This window comes from Pseudophryne corroboree, unplaced genomic scaffold (genome assembly GCF_028390025.1).
Source record: "Pseudophryne corroboree isolate aPseCor3 unplaced genomic scaffold, aPseCor3.hap2 scaffold_893, whole genome shotgun sequence".
NCBI lineage: Eukaryota > Metazoa > Chordata > Amphibia > Anura > Myobatrachidae > Pseudophryne > Pseudophryne corroboree.
The window spans coordinates 75,463-87,105 of record NW_026970472.1 but is presented as its reverse complement, the minus strand read 5'-3'; the positions used below and the strand labels follow the sequence as shown (position 1 = coordinate 87,105).

Below are 11,643 nucleotides of genomic sequence, written 5' to 3'. Positions count from 1 at the left end.
CAGCAAGGATGCAGTGGCGTTAATGTTTCCTGGTGTCAACCTGTATTATTTCAGTAGATATTGAAATGAGGATGCATCTTGCTGCCTTTCCAATGAAGCAAGTTTAATTTAGTAATAGGTGAAAAACCATCCCTACAAAGATGTTAATTAGATACTTGGCTTTGTGGACACTTTTCAGAGAACAAATTTGTTAGCATAAAAATAAAGCCAGAAAATGAAGAGCTGTTTAATCACTCAATTGGATTTTTTTGCCAGCATATTTCTTTTTCTCTGCAACCCACTGCTAAATTGTGCTTCCTAGCTGTTTTTATAAAATCACTGAATCAAATCTAACTCTGATTACATCAGAGAAGGCCAGGTACCCTACACCATAACAGGGGTTTTCGAAATTTTGACTTGTCTACTTAAAGATCAACAAAATCTGATAACAAGGTCAATTACGTCCCTGGGTGGGATTGAACCACCAACCTTTTGGTTAATAGCCGTACACACTAACTGATTGCGCCACAGCGACACTTTGCAAAAGTACTTACTGACAAAGGCTAATAAGCATTCATCTAGAATGTTTCCTAGAAAAACTTTAAAAAGTCAATAATCTGGAGAGTTTTTGTAAGATGTTTCTTCCATCAACCAACGAAGAAACACATTGGTACTTTCCCATGATGAGTGAGTGCTTCAGGATCTCTTGCACTTACATGTGCAGCAGAGTACTGCATTGGAAACATGCTGGGCCCATAACCCAGAGGTAGGCAGAATGAAACTATCCTCTGCTATATGCATTTTTTATTGTTAATTAAAGTAATCCAAAACTGGGATTGATATTTTTGCTCTTTTATTTTTACTTAAAGTACAATAACTTTTACCATTTTAATTTGTTTTAATAGTATATTGACAGTATTGTTTTCTTTCAAAAATCCACTTAATTTTCTTTACCCTATTATTATAATGGTAATTGACAAAAACAAACTACATTGTCACCAGAAGAGCAATACAAAATGTACAAGTGATATATTAAAATCATCTTTCCAGCTTGAATTTCAATGATGCATTGGGGCAACGATTTTGTGAGAAACATCTTCACCCTTAAATAAAGATTTTCTTAATTCCTTACCTGTGTGCTAATTAGATATCACCTTGTTTTCACATTAAACAGACTTCCACATGAGAAAACAGCAAAGATGCAGTGGCGTTAATGTTTCCTGGTGTCAACCTGTATTATTTCCGTAGATATTGAAATGAGGATGCATCTTGCTGCCTTTCCAATGAAGCAAGTTTAATTTAGTAATAGGTTAAAAACCATCCCTACAAAGATGTTAATCAGATACTTGGCTTTGTGGACACTTTTCAGAGAACAAATTAGTTAGCATAAAAATAAAGCCAGAAAATGAAGAGCTGTTTAATCACTCAATTGGATTTTTCTGCCAGCATATTTCTTTTTCTCTGCAACCCACTGCTAAATTGTGCTTCCTAGCTGTTTTTTTATAAAATCACTTAATCAAATCTAACTCTGATTACATCAGAGAAGGCCAGGTACCCTACACCATAAGAGGGGGTTTGAAATTTTGACTTGTCTACTTAAAGATCACCAAAATCTGATAACAAGGTCAATTACATCCCTGGGTGGTATTGAACCACCAACCCTTTGATTAATAACCAAACACACTAACCGATTGCGCCACAGAGACACTTTGCAAACTTACATACTGACAAAGGCTAATAAGCATTCATCTAGAACGTTTCCTAGAAAAACTTTAAAAAGTCAATAATCTGGAGAGTTTTTGTAAGATGTTTCTTCCATCAACCAACGAAGAAACACATTGGTACTTTCCCATGATGAGTGAGTGCTTCAGGATCTCTTGCACTTACATGTGCAGCAGAGTACTGCATTGGAAACATGCTGGGCCCATAACCCAGAGGTAGGCAGATTGAAACTATCCTCTGCTATATGCATTTTTTATTGTTAATTAAAGTAATCCAAAACTGGGATTGATATTTTTGCTCTTTTATTTTTACTTAAAGTACAATAACTTTTACCATTTTAATTTGTTTTAATAGTATATTGACAGTATTGTTTTCTTTCAAAAATCCACTTAATTTTCTTTACCCTATTATTATAATGGTAATTGACAAAAACAAACTACATTGTCACCAGAAGAGCAATACAAAATGTACAAGTGATATATTAAAATCATCTTTCCAGCTTGAATTTCAATGATGCATTGGGGCAACGATTTTGTGAGAAACACCTTCACCCTTAAATAAAGATTTTCTTAATTCCTTACCTGTGTGCTAATTAGATATCACCTTGTTTTCACATTAAACAGACTTCCACATGCGAAAGCAGCAAGGATGCAGTGGCGTTAATGTTTCCTGGTGTCAACCTGTATTATTTCAGTAGACATTGAAATGAGGATGCATCTTGCTGCCTTTCCAATGAAGCAAGTTTAATTTAGTAATAGGTGAAAAACCATCCCTACAAAGATGTTAATCAGAGACTTGGCTTTGTGGACACTTTTCAGAGAACAAATTTGTTAGCATAAAAATAAAGCCAGAAAATGAAGAGCTGTTTAATCACTCAATTGGATTTTTTTGCCAGCATATTTCTTTTTCTCTGCAACTCACTGCTAAATTGTGCTTCCTAGCTGTTTTTATAAAATCACTAAATCAAATCTAACTCTGATTACATCAGAGAAGGCCAGGTACCCTACACCATAACAGGGGGTTTGAAATTTTGACTTGTCTACTTAAAGATCACCAAAATCTGATAACAAGGTCAATTAAGTCCCTGGGTGGGATTGAACCACCAACCTTTTGGTTAATAGCCTCACACACTAACTGATTGCGCCACAGCGACACTTTGCAAAAGTACTTACTGACAAAGACTAATACGCATTCATCTAGAACGATTCCTAGAAACATTTTAAAAAGTCAATAATGTGGAGAGTTTTTGTAAGATGTTTCTTCCATCAACCAATGAAGAAACACATTGGTACTTTCCCATGATGAGTGAGTGCTTCAGGATCTCTTGCACTTACATGTGCAGCAGAGTACTGTAATGGAAGCATGCTGGGTCCATAACCCAGAGGTAGGCAGATTGAAACTATCCTCTGTTATATGCATTTTTTTTGTTAATTAAAGTAATCCAAAACTGGGATTGATATTTTTGCTCTTTTATTTTTACTTAAAGTACAATAACTTTTACCATTTTAATTTGTTTTAATAGTATATTGACAGTATTGTTTTCTTTCAAAAATCCAATTAATTTTCTTTACCCGATTATTAAAATGGTAATTGACAAAAGCAAACTACATTGTCACCAGAAGAGCAATACAAAATGTACAAGTGATATATTAAAATCATCTTTCCAGCTTGAATTTCAATGATGCATTGGGGCAACGATTTTGTGAGAAAAATCTTCACCCTTAAATAAAGATTTTCTTAATTCCTTACCTGTGTGCTAATTAGATATCACCTTGTTTTCACATTAAACAGACTTCCACATGAGAAAGCAGCAAGGATGCAGTGGCGTTAATGTTTCCTGGTGTCAACCTGTATTATTTCAGTAGATATTGAAATGAGGATGCATCTTGCTGCCTTTCCAATGAAGCAAGTTTAATTTAGTAATAGGTGAAAAACCATCCCTACAAAGATGTTAATCAGATACTTGGCTTTGTGGACACTTTTCAGAGAACAAATTTGTTAGCATAAAAATAAAGCCAGAAAATGAAGAGCTGTTTAATCACTCAATTGGATTTTTTTGCCAGCATATTTCTTTTTCTCTGCAACCCACTGCTAAATTGTGCTTCCTAGCTGTTTTTATAAAATCACTGAATCAAATCTAACTCTGATTACATCAGAGAAGGCCAGGTACCCTACACCATAACAGCGGTTTTCGAAATTTTGACTTGTCTACTTAAAGATCAACAAAATCTGATAACAAGGTCTATTATGTCCCTGGGTGCGGTTGAACCAACAACCTTTTGGTTAATAGCCATACACACTAACTGATTGAGCCACAGCGACACTTTGCAAAAGTACTTACTGACAAAGGCTAATAAGCATTCATCTAGAACGTTTCCTATAAAAACTTTAAATAGTCAATAATCTGGAGAGTTTTTGTAAGATGTTTCTTCCATCAACCAATGAAGAAACACATTGGTACTTTCCCATGATGAGTGAGTGCTTCAGGATCTCTTGCACTTACATGTGCAGCAGAGTACTGTAATGGAAGCATGCTGGGTCCATAACCCAGAGGTAGGCAGATTGAAACTATCCTCTGCTATATGCCTTTTTTTTGTTAATTAAAGTAATCCAAAACTGGGATTGATATTTGTGCTCTTTTATTTTTACTTAAAGTACAATAACTTTTACCATTTTAATTTGTTTTAATAGTATATTGACAGTATTGTTTTCTTTCAAAAATCCAATTAATTTTCTTTACCCGATTATTAAAATGGTAATTGACAAAAACAAACTACATTGTCACCAGAAGAGCAATACAAAATGTACAAGTGATATATTAAAATCATCTTTCCAGCTTGAATTTCAATGATGCATTGGGGCAACGATTTTGTGAGAAACATCTTCACCCTTAAATAAAGATTTTCTTAATTCCTTACCTGTGTGCTAATTAGATATCACCTTGTTTTCACATTAAACAGACTTCCACATGAGAAAACAGCAAAGATGCAGTGGCGTTAATGTTTCCTGGTGTCAACCTGTATTATTTCCGTAGATATTGAAATGAGGATGCATCTTGCTGCCTTTCCAATGAAGCAAGTTTAATTTAGTAATAGGTGAAAAACCATCCCTACAAAGATGTTAATCAGACACTTGGCTTTGTGGACACTTTTCAGAGAACAAATTAGTTAGCATAAAAATAAAGCCAGAAAATGAAGAGCAGTTTAATCACTCAATTGGATTTTTCTGCCAGCATATTTCTTTTTCTCTGCAACCCACTGCTAAATTGTGCTTCCTAGCTGTTTTTTTATAAAATCACTTAATCAAATCTAACTCTGATTACATCAGAGAAGGCCAGGTACCCTACACCATAAGAGGGGGTTTGAAATTTTGACTAGTCTACTTAAAGATCACCAAAATCTGATAACAAGGTCAATTACATCCCTGGGTGGGATTGAACCACCAACCCTTTGATTAATAACCAAACACACTAACCGATTGCGCCACAGAGACACTTTGCAAACTTACATACTGACAAAGGCTAATAAGCATTCATCTAGAACGTTTCCTAGAAAAACTTTAAAAAGTCAATAATCTGGAGAGTTTTTGTAAGATGTTTCTTCCATCAACCAACGAAGAAACACATTGGTACTTTCCCATGATGAGTGAGTGCTTCAGGATCTCTTGCACTTACATGTGCAGCAGAGTACTGCATTGGAAACATGCTGGGCCCATAACCCAGAGGTAGGCAGATTGAAACTATCCTCTGCTATATGCATTTTTTATTGTTAATTAAAGTAATCCAAAACTGGGATTGATATTTTTGCTCTTTTATTTTTACTTTAAAGTACAATAACTTTTACCATTTTAATTTGTTTTAATAGTATATTGACAGTATTGTTTTCTTTCAAAAATCCACTTAATTTTCTTTACCCTATTTTTATAATGGTAATTGACAAAAACAAACTACATTGTCACCAGAAGAGCAATACAAAATGTACAAGTGATATATTAAAATCATCTTTCCAGCTTGAATTTCAATGATGCATTGGGGCAACGATTTTGTGAGAAACATCTTCACCCTTAAATAAAGATTTTCTTAATTCCTTACCTGTGTGCTAATTAGATATCACCTTGTTTTCACATTAAACAGACTTCCACATGCGAAAGCAGCAAGGATGCAGTGGCGTTAATGTTTCCTGGTGTCAACCTGTATTATTTCAGTAGACATTGAAATGAGGATGCATCTTGCTGCCTTTCCAATGAAGCAAGTTTAATTTAGTAATAGGTGAAAAACCATCCCTACAAAGGTGTTAATCAGAGACTTGGCTTTGTGGACACTTTTCAGAGAACAAATTTGTTAGCATAAAATTAAAGCCAGAAAATGAAGAGCTGTTTAATCACTCAATTGGATTTTTTTGCCAGCATATTTCTTTTTCTCTGCAACTCACTGCTAAATTGTGCTTCCTAGCTGTTTTTATAAAATCACTGAATCAAATCTAACTCTGATTACATCAGAGAAGGCCAGGTACCCTACACCATAACAGGGGGTTTGAAATTTTGACTTGTCTACTTAAAGATCACCAAAATCTGATAACAAGGTCAATTACGTCCCTGGGTGGGATTGAACCACCAACCTTTTGGTTAATAACCATACACACAGACTGATTGCGCCACAGCGACACTTTGCAAAAGTACATACTGACAAATGCTAATAAGCATTCATCTAGAACGTTTCCTAGAAACATTTTAAAAAGTCAATAATGTGGAGAGTTTTTGTAAGATGTTTCTTCCATCAACCAATGAAGAAACACATTGGAACTTTCCCATGATAAGTGAGTGCTTCAGGACCTCTTGCACTTACATGTGCAGCAGAGTACTGTAATGGAAGCATGCTGGGTCCATAACCCAGAGGTAGGCAGATTGAAACTATCCTCTGCTATATGCATTTTTTTTTGTTAATTAAAGTAATCAAAAACTGGGATTGATATTTTTGCTCTTTTATTTTTACTTAAAGTACAATAACTTTTACCATTTTAATTTGTTTTAATAGTATATTGACAGTATTGTTTTCTTTCAAAAATCCAATTAATTTTCTTTACCCGATTATTAAAATGGTAATTGACAAAAACAAACTACATTGTCACCAGAAGAGCAATACAAAATGTACAAGTGATATATTAAAATCATCTTTCCAGCTTGAATTTCAATGATGCATTGGGGCAACGATTTTGTGAGAAACATCTTCACCCTTTAATAAAGATTTTCTTAATTCCTTACCTGTGTGCTAATTAGATATCACCTTGTTTTCACATTAAACAGACTTCCACATGAGAAAGCAGCAAGGATGCAGTGGCGTTAATGTTTCCTGGTGTCAACCTGTATTATTTCAGTAGATATTGAAATGAGGATGCATCTTGCTGCCTTTCCAATGAAGCAAGTTTAATTTAGTAATAGGTGAAAAACCATCCAAGAGCTGTTTAATCACTCAATTGGATTTTTTTGCCAGCATATTTCTTTTTCTCTGCAACCCACTGCTAAATTGTGCTTCCTAGCTGTTTTTATAAAATCACTGAATCAAATCTAACTCTGATTACATCAGAGAAGTCTAAATACCTAACACCATAACAGGGGGTTTGAAATTTTGACTTGTCTACTTAAAGATCACCAAAATCTGATAACAAAGTCAATTACATCCCTGGGTGGGATTGAACCACCAACCTTTTGGTTAATAGCCATACACACTAACTGATTGCGCCACAGCGACACTTTGCAAAATTACATACTGACAAAGGCTAATAAACAATCATCTAGAACGTTTCCTAGAAAAACTTTAAAAAGTCAATAATGTGGAGTGTTTTTGTAAGATGTTTCTGCCATCAACCAATGAAGAAACACATTGGTACTTTCCCATGATGAGTGAGTGCTTCAGGATCTCTTGCACTTACATGTGCAGCAGAGTACTGCAATGGAAGCATGCTGGGCCCATAACCCAGATGTAGAAAGATTGAAACTATCCTCTGCTATATGCATTTTTTTTGTTAATTAAAGTAATCCAAAACTGGGATTGATATTTTTGCTCTTTTATTTTTACTTAAAGTACAATAACTTTTACCATTTTAATTTGTTTTAATAGTATATTGACAGTATTGTTTTCTTTCAAAAATTCACTTAATTTTCTTTTCTGTGTGCTAATTAGATATCACCTTGTTTTCACATTAAATAGACTTCCACATGAGAAAGCAGCAAGGATGCAGTGGCGTTAATGTTTCCTGGTGGTAGTGGGGTACTGTGTTTGTGCTTTCCTCTGGTCAGCTCTGGTAAAAGTCAGATTTCTTTGTCTCAGATCTTCCTCTAGCCTTGTTCTTCTTTCGAGAGTTCCCTTGTGCTGCCTCAGTTGGATCTCCTTCACTTGACAGGGGGGTACCCGAGCAGCGACCCTCCCCAGCACTAGCCCAACTCCTACTTACCTGCCAGGTGAGATACTATGATCAGGAAGGTGCTTCTCCCAGGGAAAGGCTCACCCATTGCACTCTGGGTGTGCTGCTCCTGCGATTTCCCCAAATGTGGGAAACTTGACTGCATAATTTGTGTTTCCCCTGGTCGGCTCTCGTATAATTCAGATCTCTTTGTCTCAGGTCTCTCTCCAGCCTAGTTTGCTGTCTGTTTCCACTTCTCTTTTCTTAAACCGCTCCCTTCTATTCCCTTGTGCACCTTAATTAAATCTAACTCTGATTACGTCAGAGAAGGCCAGGTACCCTACACCATAAGAGGGGGTTTGAAATTTTGACTTGTCTACTTAAAGATCACCAAAATCTGATCACAAGGTCAATTACATCACTGGGTGGGAACCTTTTGGTTAATAGCCCATGTAAGTGCAAGAGATCCTGAAGCACTCACTCATCATGGGAATGTACCAATGTGTTTCTTACAAAAATTCTCCAGATTATTGACTTTTTAAAGTTTTTCTAGGAAACGTTCTAGATGAATGCTTATTAGCCTTTGTCAGTATGTACTTTTGCAAAGTGTCGCTGTGGCGCAATCAGTTAGTGTGTATGGCTATTAACCTAAAGGTTGGTGATTCAATCCCACCCAGGGACGTAATAGACCTTGTTATCAGATTTTGGTGATCTTTAAGTAGACAAGTCAAAATTTCAAACCCCCTCTTATGGTGTAGGGTACCCGGCCTTCTCTGATGTAATCAGAATTAGATTTGATTAAGTGATTTTATAAAAAACAGCTAGGAAGCACAATTTAGCAGTGGGTTGCAGAGAAAAAAAATTATGCTGGCAGAAAAGTCCAATTGAGTGATTAAACAGCTCTTCATTTTCTGATTTTATGTTTATGCTAACAAATTTGCTCTCTGAAAAGTGTCCACAAAGCCAAGTCTCTGATTAACACCTTTGTAGGAATGGTTTTTCACCTATTACTGAATTAAACTTGCTTCATTGGAAAGGCAGCAAGATGCATCCTCATTTCAATGTCTACTGAAATAATACAGGTTGACACCAGGAAACATAAACGTCACTGCATCCTTGCTGCTTCCTCATGGGGAAGTCTGTTTAATGTGAAAACAAGGTGATATCTAATCAGCACACAGGTAAGGAATTAAGAAAATCTTTCTTTATGGGTGAAGATGTTTCTCACAAAATTGTTGCACCAAGGCATCATTGAAATTCAAGCTGGAAAGATGATTTTAATATATCACTTGTACATTTTGTACTGCTCTTCTGGTGACAATGTAGATTGTTTTTGTCAATTACCATTTTAATAATCGGGTAAAGAAAATTAATTGGATTTTTGAAAGAAAACAATACTGTCAATATACTATTAAAACAAATTAAAACAGTAAAAGTTATTGTACTTTAAGTAAAAATAAAAGAGCCAAAATATCAATCCCAGTTTTGGATTACTTTAATTAACAAAAAAAATGCATATAGCAGAGGACAGTTGCAATCTGCCTACCTCTGGGTTATAGGCCCAGCATGCTTCCATTGTAGTCCTTTGCTGCACATGTAAGTGCAAGAGATCCTGAAGCACTCACTCATCATGGGGAAGTACCAATGTGTTTCTTCATTGGTTGATGGAAGGAACATCTTACAAAAACTCTCCAGATTATTGACTTTTTAAAGTTTTTCTAGGAAACGTTCTAGATGAATGCTTATTAACCTTTGTCAGTATGTACTTTTGCAAAGTGTCTCTGAGGCGCAAACAGTTAGCGTGTTCAGTTGTTAACCAAAAGGTTGGTGGTTCAATCCCACCTAGGGACGTAATTGACCTCGTTATCAGATTTTGGTGATCTTTAAGTAGACAAGTAAAAATTTCAAACCACCTCTTATGGTGTAGGGTACCTGGCCTTCTCTGATGTAATCAGAGTTAGATTTGATTAAGTGATTTTATAAAAAAAACAGCCACGAAGCACAATTTAGCAGTGGGTTGCAGAGAAAAAGAAATATGCTGGCAGAAAAATCCAATTGAGTGATTAAACAGCTCTTCATTTTCTGGCTTTATTTTTATGCTAACAAATTTGTGCTCTGAAAAGTGTCCACAAAGCCAAGTATCTGATTAACACCTTTGTAGGGATGGTTTTTCACCTATTATTAAATTAAACTTGCTTCATTGGAAAGGCAGCAAGTGATGTCATCCAAGCAGTGGGTCAAAGTTGGCTTCAAACCTCGTCTGCTTATGAAAAGAGAAAAGGGGTATGCAGGGCATGGCGGCCTTTTGCGGTGCTTGGATGACCCCTAGTTCGCATTAAATAATGCAGTCGAGTTTCCCACATTTGGGGAAATCACAGGGGTCAGCATACCCAGAATGCAATGAATGAACCGCACCCTGGGAGAACAGTCTTCATGACCATGGTATCTCCTATGCAAAATAAGTATGATTTGGGATAGGGCTGGGGAGGGCCGCTGCTCAGGCACATCTCTGTCAAGTAAAGGAGATTCAACTGAGGCAGCACAAGGGAACTCTCATCTGGGGACAACAACTGCAGGGAGAACACATATTTTCAGATGAACATGGGAGGGCAGAAGGCTGCCTAATACTGAAGCACCCCCAAACAACAAACCAAATGCAACAACTAGTGCAAGCATTCCTGGGGGAAGGCCTGCAGCAGATGGATTTGCATATGGCGATGTCATCCAAGCAGTGGGTCAAAGTTGGCTTCAACCCTCGTCTGCATATGAAAAGAGAAAAGGGGCGTGCAGGGCATGGCGGCCTTTTGCGGCACTTGGATGACCCCTAGTTTGCATTAAACACCTCCACCCTCCGTCGGTGTGGGGCTCATGTTGGCTATGCCCCAGCCCCTGAAGCATTCAAGCTGATTTCTTGCAGCAGCTGGGCACTGTAACAGCTCCAGAGCTGCTCTGTAAGGCAAGTAAAAGGGTGTGGGCCCTGCAGCACTACCTGTAGTTCGCATTGTGCGAGACCCCTAGTTCGCATTAAACACCCCCACCCTCCTTCGGTGTGGGGCTCATGTTGGCCATGCCCCAGCCCCTGAAGCATTCACGCTGATTTCTTGCAGCAGCTGGGCACTGTAACAGCTCAAGAGCTGCTCTGTAAGGCAAGTAAAAGGGTGTGGGCCCTGCAGCACTACCTGTAGTTTGCATTGTGCATTGGAAGGCACAAAGTAAGCAGACGGGAGGAGAAGTCAGGATAGTGCACAAGGGTATAGACGGGAGGGGCTCAAGAAAAAAGAAGTGGAAACAGACAGCAAACTAGGCTTCCAATGCACAATGCAAACTACAGGTAGTGCTGCAGGGCCCACACCCTTTTACTTGCCTTACAGAGCAGCTCTGGAGCTGTTTAATCACTCAATTGGATTTTTCTGCCAGCATAATTTTTCTCTTACGTCCTAGAGGATGCTGGGGACTCCGTAAGGACCATGGGGGATAGACGGGCTCCGCAGGAGACATGGGCACTTAAAGAAAGACTTTAGATCTGGGTGTGCACTGGCTCCTC

General features: G+C 37.3%; 1 non-coding gene and 1 pseudogene across 1 annotated transcript; one reads left to right on the top strand and one right to left on the bottom strand.

Moving 5' to 3' along the window:
- The first annotated feature begins 8,142 nt into the window (after positions 1–8,142).
- LOC135044185 (U1 spliceosomal RNA) lies at positions 8,143–8,305 on the top strand. Its single transcript, XR_010236904.1, has one exon. It is a non-coding gene; the product is annotated as a U1 spliceosomal RNA (small nuclear RNA).
- A 2,081-nt stretch (positions 8,306–10,386) lies between these two features.
- On the bottom strand, positions 10,387–10,565 carry LOC135044136 (U1 spliceosomal RNA; annotated as a pseudogene).
- Between the last annotated feature and the right edge of the window lie 1,078 nt (positions 10,566–11,643).